Here is a 15,930-nt window from a genome sequence, read left to right as displayed (position 1 = left end):
CCTCCTTGCTGAGCCGCAGCGGACGCCATGTTCGACTTCTAAACAACCATTTTCCTCCATCTGCTCGACAGGATTTTTCGCGGTTAGCTGGCGTGCATGTGGCTGACGCTGAATGGCCCTCCTACCTCCTCCTCCTCACCATCACCTGCCTTATCAACTCCATGTTTGGTTCATTCCCACAGAACTCTAATGTCTGACCCGTCTCGTCCCTCCAGTTTCTCGTCTTTTCCTGCTGTCATCCGCCCTACTCTTTTCATTCATCTTCTTTCATCTGCCTTTTAAATGCGTCCTCATTCACCTCTTTTAATGTGTTTTCTCTTTCCTACTCTTTATATTTCCTGTCCTCTCAACCTCCTGTCTTAACTCTCTCATCCTGAAGTTGCCCTCTGTCCTCTTTATTTTCTAGAATACTTATTTTACTCTGCTCCCCATGTTTCTTCTGCTTTCAAATATCTCCTTTCTCCCTCTTCAACTTCTCTCTGTTCTCCTCCTCCTCTTATCAGTTTTCTTAGTTTACTTCATTGTCTCCTCTTTTCTACTTTCACATGTCCACCTTTCTCCCAGCCTCCATTTTGTCCCCTTACTGCTTTCCTTTCTTGTCAACTTCACTGCTGTCTTCCTCACCATTTTCTTTCATTCTGTCTCATTTCCTCCTCTTAACCCCTCTATTTTATTCTCCTTAAAAGTATTTTCTAACTCTTGCCGTTTGTCCTGCCATTCTCCCATTTTCATTCTTTGTTCCACCTTTCCTTTGTACATTTCCTGTCCTTTCTTTTCCCTTTAAATCCGTCATCCATCCTCTACTCCTCCTCATTCCTCTCATCTGCCCTTCATTGTTCTAACATCCCACTCTTCTTATTCTTCTTCTTCTTCTTCTCTTTTTCCCTTAATTTGTTTCCTTTGTATTTTATGTGCACTTGGCTGTTCAAACAATATGGGACGTACTTTCTTCTGACCTTGTTAAATACATATGTGTATTGAAGCCTTCACTTTGTCACAAACTCTGCACGCTGCTTGTTTGATGATGGTGACAGCACACAGGAATGAGTTACTTAACTTTACATGACAAGTGTATTATTTGTCATATGAGCTACACATGAACAAATATTCCAATTGTGTGTCAAAGAGTCATTCACAGACCAAGTATCCTGCAGCCAAGTGATGTTACTGATGTTTGGGGTCAACAAGACTGCAGAGAAGACAGACTTCCCGTCGGACGTCTAATGGACCAACTGCTATAAAACTACAAATCCAAACAGATGTCCTTCACTTTTCCAGGGTCAGACGTAATGTGAGATTTTATGTTACTTCTATTCCGAGTGCGAACTTTTGAATGCGCTAAATTTGTTTTAAAGCTATAATTTGTCTACTTTTCAGATTACTATTATGTTAAGTATATTTTAAGATCTGTCTTCATGAGTTAAATTATCATTTTTGAAACATACTAGATTACTAAACTTAAATTACATATGCTTACAGTTACACTTAAAACAAAACAATGGAGTGGATTATTAATGCAGAAAAACATCCTTCTCCCTCCTCCCATCCTACATTTTTATCCTGCATCTCTTTACTTCCTTACTTTTAAATCCCCTCCTCCCATTTATTTTATTTTTCCCTTTTAAAAAAAAACCCTCTTTCATTTCTCGCCCTCTCCTCCCTTTGTTACGCTCAAGGCGGCCGCTGCTTGAGAGCGCGAGACATGCACAGACGAATTTGAAGGAGGAGAGAGGAGCGCTCGAGCTCTTCTTCTTCTATTTTTTTTTTTTTTTTTTTTTTTAATTCGTCAAAGCTCCAATAGCGTGTGCGCGCCGTGGACAAGGAGCATAATTCTAATGAGAAAGAGGGATGGCGGCGCGTTCCCGAGGCTGAGGGGGAGGAGGAGGAGGAGGAGGAGGAAGCCAGTCAGCCATCCTGCCGCGCGCGCATGCTCGAGACAGCAGGTGCCCGAGCCCCCGTTAGAGGAAAGAAAAAACTCATTTGCATTGCTGATGAGCTCCTCTGAGCCTCCTCCCCCTCCATTTTGGGGGGCAAAAAGCTTCTAATATGGCGACATGTTTTCATTCCTCAAACAAAAAAGGTACAGATTAAATAACTCCGTTTTATTATATAGAATATTTAAAAGATTTGTAGCAATAATAATAATTAAAAAAAAAAAGGAATACAAATAATAAACTGAAACAATTGACTGGACCTGATGTACACACACTTCACTACACTGTAGCAATATTATATAACATATATATATATAAATAACAGTGACTTGCATTGGGGTTAATGAGCCGATTTAAAGGGGGTTTTTTTACCATCGGATTTACACAGAGAACAATATAGACCGAGCTAAAGGCTCCAAACTGTACATGGGCAGCCTTTAGATGATCAATGAATCAGCCAATCGAGAGGGAAACTAATAATCGATGGTGATAAAAGAGCAGTGAGTGAAGGGGTTCACGGAGGGATCCGACATCAACAACAACAACAGAGAGAGAGAGAGAGAGGGAGAGAGAGACAGAGAAAGAGGCTCACACTGAATTCCTCATTGAGCAAAACAAGTGAAGCGCCAAATTCCCAACAAGCAGCTCCCTTGTCTATTGTGGGGGGAGAAAGAGGGGAGAAAAGAGGCTGGCATACTCCTCCCTTCAAACCTCCTAATAAAAAATAAAAAAAAGCAGTCAATAATAATCATGATAATTTGAATTGCTAGTTTGATTGTCAGATAATCACGTTCCCCTGCTTTTGTCCGCTCTGACCTCGTTTGCAGTCTCACACATGGACGGCAGTGATTATGATGTGATTTCAGTCTGTCGCCATGTGCGTGCGCTCATACACGCGCTTCGTCGAAGATGGCTGAGAGACCCCCCCCCACCCCCACCACCACCGGCCCATTTCTCATTCTCATCTTTTTGCGCGTGCATTTATTATTATTATTATTATTATTATTATTAACTTTATTTAATTATTTATCAATATATTGCCCGGTTGATGCTAAAATAATAAAAGGCGCAGAAACAACTTCGTGCACCTATGGAGTTGGGAGTTTTTCTCTAGACACACATACACGCACACACACACACACACACACACGCACACACACATATGGACAGATGACAGACTCACATGTCAGATGCACCGGCGGTATATTTAACAGTTGACTGTATGTGTCTGCCCCGGAGAGCAACAAATGACTCTTTTTCAGCACCGCAATACCCACAGAAATATCTCACAGCAGCTAAACCACTGCTGGAATATTGTCAGATTACATAAATGAGATATTATAAATACCACGAAGCCCTGTGCCACCTAATCATATCAACATATAATAATAGATATTTGATTTGTCTTTGTTGCTCCACAAGAGGAAGGAACGGCGCACACAAACACACATACACACAAACACACATACACACACAAACACACACAAAAAACACACACACACACACACACACACACACACACACACACACACACACACACACTCCGACCGCTCCGACCGGACACTCAGACCGGAGCCAGGCCATGTGATTGACTAAAACATTTCATTGACATATTTTTTACTTAACCCCCCCCCCCCGTTGCCTACAGAAACAACCGGATCAATGTTTTTTTTATATATTTTTTTTTTTTTGGGGGGGGGGGGAAAACCACCGCGCGCAGCGTCGCCAAACAGCAGCCCCTCTCATTGTCCCCCTCCGCCGCCGCTACTCCCGTCTCCTCGCGCACACCGGAGAGCCTCCGGACCCGACAAAGACCTGCCCCTCTCGCACCTTCAGCCAGTTAAAGCTCACCTCTCCCGCTACTACTAACACCGAGTTAATGTGTCAGTTAACGGCTAATTACCCGCCAGCTAATCGCCATTAAACGTATTCCCGCGACCTGTAGCCTCAGAACCGCGACCGACAGGGCGAATAATAAAAAAAAAACGGTTAATTCAAGGAGATGAGAATAACAAATCAATCACAAAAGGGAGGAATGCAAACAACTCGGAGAGGATGAGAGCAGAGAAGAGATAAATAAATGAACCAAACAAACCTCCTTTTGTGCGCGTAAATCCGTTTCCAAGCGCGTGGAGAGAAAGGTAATAAGCTTGATGTGTTGGACGGGAAAAGACGCTGCCGGGGCTAAATCCTACCAGCCATCCTCTCTCTCTCTCTCTCTCTCTCTCTCTCTCTCTCTCTCTCCCTGTCTGTGCCTAGGTCTCTCTCTCACTGGCTGTCTCTCGCTCCCTCGCGCGTCTCTCTCTCCCCCTCCTTGTCTTTCTCAGTCTCTCTCTCTCTCTCTCTCTCTCTTTCTCTTTCGGCCAATTGTGAGGGATGGAATTGGCGCGAGGGGTCTCGTAGCGGGACGTTGGCAGCCCCCCCCCCCCCCCCATACACAAATACGCACACACTATATGTGTTCACACGCACGGACGCACAGGACGCCTTCAACCTCGCTCCCTCCCCTATGGTTGCCCCTAGCAACTATGAAGACCACCCCCCCCCCCCGCCCTAAATTTCATCCCCCAGTTAAGAGGGTTTAGAGAAAATTATCTCCTCGCGGGTTCATTTGCGCGCTACAGCCGCTGAGAACAGAACGTGATGCGCGCGAGTTTTTCTGATATATATATATTTTTTAAATGATTGAGAGAGAAATGTGCTGTAGACAAACAGAAAGAGAGAGAGAGAGAGACAGACAGAAAGAAAGAAAGAAAGAGAGAGAGTCAGCACTAGTCTGGGCGCCAACAGCTTACAACTCTCCCTGTGGTGGCTGCTCCATTCACGTTTCAGGCATTGTTTTGTACCAGTGTGTGTGTGTGTGTGTGTGTGTGTGTGTGTGTGTGTGTGTCAAGGCAGGAGAACAATGGGGGCAAAGCATCAAGAGTAAAAAGAGGGAGGGAGGGGGGCGAGGAGGCCTCCCTTCTTTCAAATATCAACCATTCAGTGTGTGGAAGATGGAGAGGCAGAGGGACTACGTCGTCATCCAAACTAAGCCGGCTAAATTTAAAAATGCACATGTTGACTGGATGTGGCCACGCTGCGCTCCATTGCTCTGCTGCAGCTCTGTCCCACCTCCGTTGCAGCGTCCACTGAAAGCGTTTCTCCAGCTGATCGTCTACATGCAGTCTGTCCTTCACAGATCTGCCTTATTTGTTCTTTCCTTAACCTTTACCAAGTGTTTTAGATGCTTAACCCCAACCAACTAACACAGTCCTTCCCAATCCTCAACCACACTGTAGTTGGATTTTTAGAAAAAACATTTTGCAGAACAGTGCAATAGTGACATTCTTGTTGGTTTTATGGTATATTCATTACAGCTTTTTTTATGATTAGTATTCAACTGCTGCTTTGAAGCTGCACCTAACTAGATGTAATGAGTGTTTGCAGCATGTCAACTTATCTTTTTATTTCCATATCTACTGTGGAAGAAAACGGCTTAACACACACAAGAGTTTTTGCAATGCGAGTCATTAGCAAATGAATTGCACCATTCAACATCAAATGCGCATGTGCTACTCCGGCAAAAATGAACCGAATTGATAAAATAGAAAAAGCGCAGAACAGTGCTACAAGTTAGACACTTAATTTCGATTTTTGGATTTTAGATTACACACGAAAAATATGCAAACGAGAACAACTAAAGGCTGATTTAAGTTGAACATAGGTTGTACGCAGAGCAAGGGGCCTTTCACGTTGTGAGCATTTATATTTTTGCGCTCTTTGTCGCTCTGCAGTTACACCACCATAACTCTAGTTAGTGTTGGGGTTTCTATGCTGCTGTCTTGAAATCTTTCATGTATTTCAAACAATAGCGACCTAAACTGAGCTGGTCGGGGCAAGAAATGTTGAACAGTTACTGCAAATTACTGCAACGTAGAAAGATGCATGGTCATTTGGTCCATGTTCACAGAGAAGAATAAGCATCTGGTAGTTACATTTCTAGGGAGGTGCCAGGCGACAACTTGCATTCCCTCTACTGACCAGCAGGGGGCGAATCCACGGTTGCAAAAAAGACAGATTGTGTTGAAGTCTACGAGAAAATGACTTTTCTCCTCGCTTGATTTATTACCTCAGTAAACATTGTAAACATGAGTTTATGGTCTCAATCTCTAGTTTCAAGTCTTTTTCTATACAGCATGATGTTCATTTAGTAAACTATGGTCCATTTAGAGTCAAATAGACCATAAAGCAGAGTATGCTTTAGGGTGGGCATGCTGTGATTGACAGGTAGCTGAAAAGCGAAGCTGGCGACGGCATTAATCCAAGTTGGCGATGGCCAAATCGCCTTAATTGAGGCTTCAAAATGGCAGGCTTCAAACAAAGGGTTGACGTAGGAATGCTTAAGTCCATTACTTATATTCACTCTATGGGAGGTTTCGATTCTTATGCAATCAATCCAGCAAAGAAGCATGAACTGACCTCAAAACTTGAGTTTGGCTGTATTAAACAGCACAGTATCCTGGTTTAACCAGCAGAGAGTCTGCAGAGTTACCAGACTGTCTGTCCAACTGCTCAACACAACTTGTCTGTGATGCGCTTTTTTTAATTTGCAGTTGAAGACCTCTCCCTGTCCACCTCCACTGTGTTGAGTGTTGAGGGTCTGCCATATTAAGTGCCATCTCAAACCAATGAGTGGGGAGTGAAATTGGGTCCTAACACCCTCCAACAGCAAGCGTGCATCGATGCTAAGTTAACCAGCTGCCCCTACCAGGCACAGGCCCGGGGGCCCAAAGGAACAGGGGCCCCTGCGGGCCTTCACTTGTAAAATGTCACTCAAAGATACACATACCAACCAGGAAGAGATTCAAAGGGACCACAAAGAAAGATAGCATGACTACAAAGAGAAACAAAAAAAATACAAAGAGACACAAAACAACCATAAAGAGACACAAAAAGACAAAAACGACCACTAAGACACAAAATGACCTCAAAGAGACACAACAAAAAACAAAAAGAGAAACAAAATGACTACAAAGAAACATTAAACAACCAAAGAAAATACACCAAATTACCACAAAGAGACACAAAATCAAGACACTACAACATTCTTATTTATTGTAGTCAAAATTAGCCTCTTTGAAGCTTTCTGGATTGAAATCAGAATTGAGACACGAGTCAGAGAGAATGAAATGTGTCACTCAGTGTGTCATTGAGTCTCAAGTCTGAATCTGATGATGATTTGACATGACAGCCAGCAGCCTCCTTTTCTCCTCCTCCTGTTTCCTCTGCTCTCTTCTTATGCCTCCTCTGTTCGTCTGAAAAGGAGAGGAGGGAAAATAAGTGAAACAGAGTAAAGAGGAGAGGAGAGGAGGCTCATGAGGGGAATACGACCAGGAAATCTATGCCATTTTTACACAGGGCAAAAAACTTTTTTTAAATAAGATGGTTTAGAGAGGACATCGTCTCTTACACCCTGATATCTCTAAACATGAATGTTTGGATAATTAATCAAAGCAGACCTGTCTCCCTTTTGTTATCATTAAATAGTCACCTTGCATCCTCATGGGCTGGTGACATCCCACAACTTAGAGAAGTATCTGCGGGGTTGTTGGCCTGAATCAACTTGAGACAATTATCTGTTGCACTTATTTAACCACTGTTGATGTGTCTCTGAGCAAAGCACCAAACCACCAACGACTCCATAAGAGCGGCTCAGTGGTTGTTCCTGCTCAGAGGATACTTTCTGTCTGAAAGCCATTCAATTTCTACATTTTTTAAAGACAACGTAAAATTGTCTGCAGGCCAATAAAAAAGATATATATGTGAAGGCAAGTCAGGTGAATTTAAGTCCATTTTACCAAGAAACCATCATATTAAGAAGGACAGAAAATAAAAAACCTCCAGCTGTAATTCAGCGGCAGGAGTGCTGAGTCAGACTCGTTTTTGCTCCACATCACCGCTCCAGCCCCCTCCATACGCTCACCTAATGAGGCTTTGAGACTGGGAGCACAGTCTACACATAAACCGAGGAACAGAGGAAAATGCTTGTAACAAAAAGACCCCAAAAAATATCTGTGGAGATCAATCTCATAAAGCACCTGCTGGGTTCTTCTGAAATGATCACATTCAGATCATTGATAACTAGACAATTTTAGTTATTATCAGGTAGTCAGTTGGAACCTGGAAGTTTGGTGGTGATTTGAACTTGTGGATGTTGTTTGGACAGATAGACAGCCAGGCACTTTTAGAAAATGACTTCAGGGGAAAGCTAGTCCCTGAGGTGTTTATATATTTGTAATGAAGATGGTTTGTTGAGGTCAAGGTTTGGGCTTGTATTATTGTAGGCCAGAAAAAGTAACTGAAAAATAAACTTTAAAGCATCCCTCTAATGTGACCATTTGTTATGGAAAACCCTAGAAAGTTGGGCAAATTCTTGAAACTATTGGTTACACTTGTATTAATTATTGTGATTGCAGGATTGCAGATTCCTGAAATGACTATTATACTGCATATATTTAAAAAACTTAATCTGTCACTCGGAGGAGTAAAAACATCTTATTTTTTAACATATAATTCCTATGTCTTTAAAAAAATACTACCATCTAAAGCAATTTGTGAAGTTAAATTATAAAAACAAGTTTTAAGTATTGTGAATTACATTGTAATGTTTAGAGTCAGAGTTAGCATTTTCACCCATTGTTTGTGTAAATACATTTTTTGGCTTTTAGATAAATGCAGCTAGATGGATGAATTGTTTTTAGAAATCACATTGGTAAAACATACACAGTTTTTTGCGCTTGATGTGCTGGAAAAATATTTGTACAATGATTATTCTACTTTATTATAGGAACTCCATGATGTCACTCTGACCATTCATGCCCCTCCCAGTGTTTCTAGTGAGGATGATCTCCTCACCGCTGTCACCGACTGGCAACTGTAAGAGAACATGGGTAAGGTGGGTGAGGGTGTAAGTCCAACTGATCATGCTGGAACGCACGTTGTACTTTTGCTGACAGAATGGCAACGTTGCTCATCTTCTCACACTGCTTAAACCGTTTCTATTATGCACCAAAAAACATGGGACACATGATTTTATCAAGTTACCCCGGCTATGCCTGGCCCAGTAGACTGTACCACTTTGGCCTTGCAGTGGAAAACAGTATACCCCTTTTCGGCCTTGTAGTTCAAACCAAGCTAATGATTGTGCTGTTGGAGGCTAATTAAGCTCCACATCTGTAAGTAGCTGTAATAGCACAAGGACGCGCACGCACACACTCACCTTCAGGGCGCAGCCGACAAACATGCCAACATGGTTTCATCTTTAATTCCCTCTTAAATCTCTCTCCCCCTCATTCTGCACTCCCTCTATCTACACCTCCTCATTTATTTCCGCCATCCCCCTTTTATAAACTCTCTCTCATCCCATCTCACTCCCCTACCTCCATATCTCAACCTAACTCCACTGCCGCCTCTCTTCTTTTATTTCTCCATCACTCCATTTCTCCAAAATGTCCTTTATTTGTCTGCGCCAGAAGCGAGTCAAAACACGCATCTGTGCAAAGATGAATCTGTCTATCCATCAATGTACCCATCTGTATATCTGTCTGTCAAATAAAGACACACACATACCATCAGAGGACAAACACACAGTTGTACACACATGCACAAGCGCAAAAAAACAAACACACACAATCCAATGTCGTCTGGATGTCACCAGACAGAGAGATGTCTAGAGAGAGTCCTCTGCCTCTGGTGTCAGCAGTGTGTGTGTGTGTGTGTGTGTGTGTGTGTGTGTGTGTGTGTGTGTGTGTGTGTGTGTGTGTGTGTGTGTGTGTGTGTGTGTGTGTGTGTGTGTGTGTGTGTGTAAACATCGACACAGACAGAGAAAAAACAAGCAGGGGGCGGAGAGTGGCGGGCAAAAAACAACAGACAGAGGCAAGACAGAGGAAGCAATGAAACAGAAAGTGCCAGACAGCGGCATAAAACGAGGAGTGAGGTGAGGGAGAGAGAGAGAGAGAGAGAGAGAGAGGTATCGAGAGTGAGAAAGAGGGGGTTATGACAGAGAGAGAGAGAGTTTTCCTGAGGACAGAGCGACCAGCCTTGGCGTGCCTTGCTAAAGCAGGGGCTGCTGGGTAATAAATAACTGTCACTGTGATATCAGACAGACAGAGGGGAAAGGGCTGGATACACCAGAGAAAATACAGACATAGATAGAGAGATAAACATATTGATGTGTCTGATAAACAAAAATGGTGAGAGGCTTGGTAAATGGTAGTAGGAATAGAGGCAGAGAGAGTAAATTGCTAGGATTGTTTTAGGGATACAAAATGGGAAATGTTTAGTGCCAGTAGGGATTGTCGACTGTGTTTGTTGGACATGGTTTTACATTGATAGGACAGGCAAATGGCACAGAAGAAAGAAAATGGTTTTGGGCTTATTAAATTGTGAAGATTGTATTTAGAGATACAACAATTAGCAAATGGTTTGTGCCAGTTGGGATTTTAAATGGTGTTTTAGGACTTATCAATTGTGTTATGATTACTTTGGGGTTGTAGATAGTAAACAGTGTTGCATTGGTAGGGACGGTAAATGGTCCGGGGATAGAAAATAGTGTCTCAGATTAGTTTATTGTATAGACATGCACAACAGTATTACAATTGTAAATATGAGTGGGCTTGTAAATGGTGTTGGGGTTGGTAAATTGGTTAATAAATGGTTTTGTGGATGGTTAATTGCTTTATGTATAGGGAATGCGGTTAGGAATGGAAAATAGGCAATTAAAAATGATCCATGGTGTTATGTATGTGATGGTCTTTGAGATAGTAAAAGTGGCTAAGGGATCTTTGAAAATGGCAATGGTGATAATGATTAGTATTAGGGCTCATTAGGGTCATTGACAGGCTAATCAACATAGTGGATAGTAGTTGTTGTTGAGTTAATAGAGCTGATGAATGGCGTTGGGCATAGTGTTTGTAAGAATCATAAATTGTGTTAGGCATGGTGAAAAGTGTTGGGTTAAAAGGATTGATAGTGTTTGGCATGTTAAGTGCTATCGGGTTATCAAGACTGATAAATGGTTTTGGGTTAATAAATGGTGTCTGTAGGGCTTGTGATAGGTAGATAGTATAGTCTTGGGGACAGTAAACTATGTTGGGTTGGTAAAACTGGTAACTGGTGATGGGGAGGGAAAATTATGTTTTCGAAGGGCTTGTAGGTGTGCTCGACATGGTAAATGGTGTTGGGGATATCTAATGGTGCTGCGGACAGTAACAGACTTAAAGCTAATTGGCAGCTAGCCACACTATTTTGTTGTTTCATGTGAGTTGTCTGAGATTTCATGTTGTCTGAGATTTCATGTGAAAAAAAAAATATTTTGCTAATTAGGTGAATGTAAGGGAGACTTTACTGGATATATACCAGTGAAACTGACTTCCATTTCCATCCACAGACACTGTTCATTTTCTAAAAGAAGAGAACATACTAAGACATTAAGACAAGGGGAGAAAATGAGAAAGTTAGGGAGATGGATAGAGGACAACGTAATGTGAATGGAGCTGGACGTGGTTATACATGTACCTACACACACACAGAGGCAGAGGGATTTGTGGGGGATTTGACAGTGTAGTCATCTCTGTTATCTTAGCTCTGCACTGAGCAGGCAGCTGTGAATGACCAGGACACACACACACACACACACACACACACACACACACACACACACACACACACACACACACACACACACACACACACACACACACACACACACACACACACACACACGCATACACACACACACACACACAAAGGTTTCTTCCCTCCCACTCATGCTATCACCACGCATTAGGGCAAACACCTTATGAGCTTTGTGTGAATGTGTGTGAGCATGTGTGTAAGCGGGCACCCCAGATGCTCTGCACACTATTACATCTCTGTAAAATGTATACAGGCCAGTAATGTACACACTTCATTTGTAAAAATCTAATTATAATCCAAAGACATCAAAATAGGTTTATATTGTCATCCAAAATTATTTATATGAGTGTTTTCTGATTATTTTATCTCCCATGAGAAACTAAAAGTGAACGTTAGCATTTCACTTAATCTTAGTACATAGACACAAAAGTTGTTAGTGTTGTCATTGGTGACCATGGCTCAGTGGTAGAGCTCGGTCGCCTTTCAATCAGAGTTAGTCTGATGGGCAGTTGGCACCTTCCATGGTAGCCCCTGTCATCAGTGTACGAATGGGTGTGCATGGCTGAATGATGACATGTAGTGTAAAAGTGCACTGAGTCGGAAGACTAGAAAAGCGCTATACAAGTACAGTCCATTTACCATTTTATAGAGTCACTTGGGTCCCTAGTAATTTAAACATTAAACCTAAATTCCTATGAAGACAGATAAAGAATTATGCATGTGTGTCTTTAAAAAAGTAGATTCACTTAGTTTCTAAGTTTTCTTGGTTAGGTTTGAGCCTGGTGCTTCTCATACAGACGCCAAAGTGTGCCTCGGTTAGTCAGTATCAGACGCTTACAGTCATAGACCAACGTCAGCATTTGACAATTTTGAATTGCCAATGGGTTGGCTACATTTATTTGTTATATTGTAAAAGTTTCTATTTTTTAGTATGTGTCTTGAATTTTTCTTTATGCACCAAAAACACAACAAGATAAATGATTTGTATTATAAGAGTGGATAGTATAAGAAAACAAATGAGATACTAATAATTGTCATTGCATCTTTTTGTAGATCTCTCCAACAAATTATACTTATTCTGACCTAAACCACAATCTTTTCCGAGACCTTTTTTGTGTTAATAATATTGTAGGGACAGGAATGTCTGTATCTGGTCATAGTGGACGACATAGAATCTGGGATTCAGACAAAAAGATGAGTGTCTTAGGACCATTGATGTGAACGCCCTTTTCAAAAGTTTATAGGAAGAAATCCCAATGCTAGTCTAGCAAAACATCAAAATTAAAAGCTATATTATGAGGATTTAAATATACATTTCATGAAAGTTTCTATAAACAGTGAATGTTTAGATTACTTTATGTGCATTTACAATAACATCATTTTACTTATTTTCCAACTGGTTCAAAATGTAAACTCTTGAATTTGTATTTGTGTGTGTGAAGGTTTACATTCACACAATACAGCCTTTGTGTGCCTCTTCATTGTAAGCTATGGTTGAGTAAGCATGTGTGTGTGTACTTGTGAGTACGCTTCCTTACATATGTCAGGGGAAAAGAGTAATGTGCATGTGTGTGTATGTGTACTCAAGAATACGCTTATGTATATGCCAAGGGGTTAAGAGAAGTGTGCATGTGCATGTGTGTGTTTGTGAATGCGTGGGTGTGTACTCGAGAGCACGCTCAGTGTATGTCAAGGGTTAGGGGAAGTGTGTATGTGTGTGTCTTATCAGGCTCCTAGCGATACCCGTCAAATTAATTTCCCGCTCATCCGTCCCTTCTCGCCTATTTTCAGACATGTGGTGTGCCACACAGCGGCCATTGGCCAATCAGGACGCAGTTCAGTACGCCCTCGTTGGCAGCAAGTGGCTCTGTGATTGGTTGAGGCGAGCGGGCTATAAGCGGAGGAGTTTAGATGGGATTAACTTCGATATCTAATCAATGTTGACTGGTGGAATAACCAAGGGAGGCAGAGTTGGAAACAGGAGGAGGGGAGAAATAAAGGAGGAAAGGAAATGGCAAAAGGAGAAGTAAGCGAGGAAAAGACAATTAAGAAAAGGATGTAAAGAAGAGAAAGGGAGGTGAAAACGTGTGTAAGTGGTAGTGTGTGACAGAGAGAGAATAAGTCAGGCTTGAAGGAAAATAAAATAGCATAAAAACTATGTGTATTAGAGGGAGAGAGATGGAGCAGAAGGTGGGAAAAGAGGGGAGGGTGGGGAAAGGAGGGCCGAAAGAAGGAGAGCAGGAAACGGAGGCAGTGATGGAAAAGAGGAGGAGGGATGGGAGGAAAGGAAGAAGGAGCGGAGGAAGACAAATGGGAAGGGGAGAAATGAAGAGGCACGAAGAAGTGGAAAGAAAAGTAAGAGGAGGAGAAGTTGGAGGCATGGAGGAAGAAAGAGATGAAGGGGAAGGAGATGGAGGAGGAAGAGAAAGAGGAGAAGCATTGGAGGGAGGTGAATGGAGGCGAGAGAAAGACAAGATGAAGAGGAAGGAAGTGAAGCATGAACTAAAGGTAAATGAGGAGTAAACACAGGGAGATGAGGTAGACGAGTAAGAAAGAGAGAGGGAGAAGGAGGAAATGTGAGAGGAGGAGGAGGGGAGGAAGAGGAGGAGCAGGGTGGCTGGCAGAATAAATAAATGGTGGATGTTGTGGGCTTTACAGATTATAAAGTCCCCTGAGACAAATTTGTGATTTGTGATAGTGGGTTTGATAATTAAAAGGGACTTGTCAAGAACAATAAAAAGAAGGAACAGGAGGAAAAGGAGAGGAGGAGAACCAGAACAGAAATGAAAAGAATAAAGAGTAAGAGGAATAAGAGAAGGAAGAGGGAGACAAAGTGAAAGAGAGGTAGGAGATGGAGGAGGAGGAAGCATAAGAGGAAGGGAAGAGGAGTAAGATAAGTGGGGGGTGCATAGCAGGAGGGTTGCAGAGGAGTGGGGCAAAGAGAAGAGGGAGATGAGGAGAAAAGATAGACAAACAGAAGACAAGGGAGGATAGGAAGAAGAAGAGGAAGAAAGGACAAATGGGTGAAGAAAAAGCTAGAGGAAGAGAAAAAGTAGTCATGAATGGTAATGGGAGGAAGAATGACAAGAAGAGGAAGAAGGAGGACAGAGATGGAGGAGACATAAGTGCAGGTAAGGACAAGAAACAGTAAAGGAGTAAGGGAGGAAGAGGAAGAAGGGGGAAGAACAAAAAAAGAGGAAGGGAGAGGAGAAGTATAAGGATGAGACGAAGGAAGACCAGGAAGACGAGGAGGGGATGAGGCGTAAGTGTATAATGAGGTGGGGGGGTTAGAGGAGGAGCAGGTCTTCTTTCAGTGCTCTGATGCATGTCAGCATCCCACAACCCCCCATTCACATGAATTAATGCTGTGTGTGTGTGTGTGTGTGTGTGTGTGTGTGTGTGTGTGTGTGTGTGTGTGTGTGTGTGTGTGTGTGTGTGTGTGTGTGTGTGTGTGTGTGTGTGTGTGTTGTGTGTGTGTGAACTGTGATTAGTCATACTTTTGTTTTGTGGTGGTCTTTAGTTCCAGCGAATGGCCTCTTTACACACACACACACAATGGCCTGGCACACACACACACACACACACACACACACACAGACCTATATCTAACCTTCCGTTCCTCTCTACACACACACACACACACACACACACACACACACACACACACAAACAGAGGTGAGGTAATAGCAATGAAATGAAATGTTAAGTTGGAGGCTGGAATGGATGGAGGAGAGACACAAACTGAAATTTACATGAATCAACCCCGTTTTTATAAAATGACACCCTACTTATGTGTGACACGTTTTTAAAGACTCACGCTGGATTTATACCTGACAGTTAAATGCAGTCTGGCTATGAAATCCAACAGCGCACGTTTTCAGTGTTTGATTTTACCTTCTTGTAGCACCACAGCAACCAACCTGTTCTCACTCCCAACTCAACAACCGATCCCTGGTCAGTGCCCCTCGGCATCTGATAGGGATTTAGGGGTAGCAGGGATCATAGTGAGCAGAAACTTTACAGGGGAGATGTCTTCATAGATGAGTGTTTCTGAACATCAGCAGATACTGAATCTTTCTTCAACCTGCTTCATGTTCTCTTCACTCTCCAATATCTCATGTTCTCTTCACTCTCCAATATCTCTACTGACATCAGAAAACACAACACTTCAGAAGCACACCAGTAGTGAGGAAAGTCAGAGATAAAACACCTGTGGCTGAGTGGTCTGATGAAACTATCATGAATTTACGATGCCCAGAGAATGACAATTCTGGTCAAGGACCAGTTAATTGCTGGCAATTTGTATAAAAATGCAGAA

At 42.3% G+C, this 15,930-nt stretch overlaps 1 protein-coding gene across 1 annotated transcript in view; it reads right to left on the bottom strand.

The window, feature by feature from the left end:
- Positions 1 to 4,095, bottom strand: part of si:ch211-137a8.4 (uncharacterized) — a 31,848-nt gene extending 27,753 nt beyond the window's left edge. Inside the window, exon 1 of the mRNA XM_054600762.1 lies at positions 4,030 to 4,095. The gene's annotated coding sequence lies outside the window, so the exon portion shown is untranslated. The remainder of the gene's footprint in view (positions 1 to 4,029) is intronic.
- Positions 4,096 to 15,930: the final 11,835 nt, after the last annotated feature.

Source organism: Anoplopoma fimbria, chromosome 1, assembly GCF_027596085.1.
Source record: "Anoplopoma fimbria isolate UVic2021 breed Golden Eagle Sablefish chromosome 1, Afim_UVic_2022, whole genome shotgun sequence".
NCBI lineage: Eukaryota > Metazoa > Chordata > Actinopteri > Perciformes > Anoplopomatidae > Anoplopoma > Anoplopoma fimbria.
Note: the sequence above shows the minus strand (reverse complement) of the source record. Positions and strands in the feature narration are given on the sequence as shown.